Consider the following 2,420-nt stretch of genomic DNA (forward strand, 5'->3'; position numbering starts at 1 on the left):
ATCTGATATGTGACTCCTGTAAATATGTTGTTCTACCCTCAAAGTGGTGGTGACTCACAGGTTGAGAACAAGTGCTCCAACTGATAATCCTCCCATCACTACCTGTCAACAGTTGGGATGAGAGGCATGGTATGAGGTCTAGTTTCCTCTGGCACTTTGTCTTACAGTCCAGGGCACACACATCCCAAACACTGGTAGCCAGGGCAGAAGCAAATGTCTGCTCCGTACTTGGATCATGATGTTCTTTTTTGGTAGATCAGAGAGACGATGCCTTAAGTCTATTCAACTGTGGGTAATTACCTATGTGATGTGAGAATGTAGGCTCTGTGTGAGTTATTGATGTGGGCTTAATGTGTTTTTTTCACTTATAAACAATGGGAAAGATCCTGGGAAGTCACACGACCATTTGAGCAGCTGCATTAAGTCCCCTTCCCTGTGTGCAGTTGCCTGTGTCATGGACCTGTCAAATGGTGACTGGACAGACCACCATCATGGCATCCTGCTGTGAGAACACTTCTCAGAGGAAATACCACCCCAGCTCCCATGGTCACTGTGCCCATGAGAGCTGCTGAGTTCAGCCTCAGGAGGCTTGGATACAGTCACAACCACAGCAGACACCTCACAGCGGCTCTGGGACACTTCACTTTACCACATGTTGCCTTGATGACTTCTCCATGATCCCAATTACCTCCATGTTGTCTCATGAGATTGAAGATCATTTTCCCAATGCCTCAGTAAAGGCCAACAAATGACACTCATTTGAGGCCTGTGATTGGTGGACTGGAGCTGCATCTGTGCCACACTGCATTTATGGCTCACTGTGATTGGTAGATCTCTATCAAGCATGGCCATGCATCTCTTCTGGCTACAACAGAAGCCAGATTTTTCTTACTTGATCAATCTGGACTGTTTCCTGTGTTCCTACAGGCTTTCTGTTAGAAGCTGAGAAGTTGACTAACAAATATTAACAGATTGGACATGGGACACAAGTTTGTCCTAAGAAAGACCGAAAAGGACAGAATATCAACATGGCAGAAAATGAGGAATTGGGTGTTTATAGTTGGGTTTGTGAACAAAGGAAGTCCAACATGGGATCCAAGAAAGCCATGGTCTGTTGCCTGATTTGTAACATTGAATGGTCAGAGCTGTGAATGAGACGGCAGTGTCACAGATTTAAGGATGAGGGAACCCAATTTCAGTCAGTGATTATCAATGCAGACCATGGTCCTTGCATTGTTTTCTGCAACCTGCATCCAGGACACAATGTAGAACTCTTTAAGAAGTGTCATGTGGGACAAGGGGCAGGGACTCAAGAGAGACATTGAGATGGATTGCTGGGACTAAGACATTTATTAAAATTTTTAATAACTACATGAGTAGACAGATAAGATCACAGTCAGGCTCTCAGGACAAGAGATACACAGCATGAGGTGGGTTCCGAGGAGAGGGTATCAGAGCCCACTTGTCAGTAGCAGGGGTTATCTTCTTATGTCTGTCCAAGAATGGTGATCTTTCACTGCACAATCCTGCAGCCATGAGCTCTGATTCCCAGAGAGGAGACATGGAAGAGGTTGGTATTCAGATGTGTGGTCCCCAGTCACTACTTTGACGTAAACTCACCTGACTGGTGAGAAATCATAGAACTGGGAAGTCTGTCAGCTGGGGAGTAAGAGATAATGTCTCCCAAGGAGACTGTGGGTGAGCTTGAGAGGCAGAGGACAATTGTCCAGAGTAAGTTTTCTGTATGTACCATTTGGGACACCAGGAGACACACCCAGGTCATTGAGCTAGGCAGCAGGCTATATTTCACATGGAGCTATCTTACTGGTACACACAAATGTTTTTACATTAATCAGTAATTTAAAATAATTCACATAAATTCAATTTAGAAAATGTTATTATAGTGATTTATCACCTTCAGCATTCCCCTCATTTTAAAAGACATGATCTTTCATTGACCTGGAACTCACAATTGTTCTAGACTAGCTGGACAGCCAATTCATGACACTGCCTGTGTCTTGCTTGACCAGGGATGGAATAGTAAACTCCCAATACATCCCAGGGTTATAATGTATGAGCTGCGGATCCATCAAACTCAGGTCCTCCTACCCATGTCCCTTGCTTTTCTCACTGAATCATCTCTCTGACTCCCTTGCATGCCTCTCATAAGAAACTTCCCAGCAGCCCCTCAGCTGCCCCTTGGAATGACAGACACTCACCTGACTGGGGTTTAGGCTTTACTCTGCTGGCCTGTAGGAGAAGAAACAGTGTCAGTGTGTCAGCCATGCTGGCTCTCCATCCTGCCTCTCAGCTGTTCTTTGTGTTCAGACCACATGAGGGGCCCAGGGGAGAAAACAGCTCTGCTGCAGAGATCAGGACCTGAGGCCAGTGGTCAGCTGACCTTCTGTACCACACAGCAA

At 45.6% G+C, this 2,420-nt stretch overlaps 1 long non-coding RNA gene across 1 annotated transcript; it reads right to left on the reverse strand.

The window, feature by feature from the left end:
- Window positions 1-1,327: 1,327 nt before the first annotated feature.
- On the reverse strand, window positions 1,328-2,284 carry LOC114635689. Its single transcript, XR_003713511.1, has 2 exons — window positions 2,220-2,284; window positions 1,328-1,541 (listed from the first exon to the last, which is right to left on the reverse strand). It is a non-coding gene; the product is annotated as an uncharacterized LOC114635689 (long non-coding RNA).
- Window positions 2,285-2,420: the final 136 nt, after the last annotated feature.

Source organism: Grammomys surdaster, unplaced genomic scaffold, assembly GCF_004785775.1.
Source record: "Grammomys surdaster isolate TR1022 unplaced genomic scaffold, NIH_TR_1.0 116319, whole genome shotgun sequence".
Classification (NCBI taxonomy): Eukaryota; Metazoa; Chordata; class Mammalia; order Rodentia; family Muridae; genus Grammomys; species Grammomys surdaster.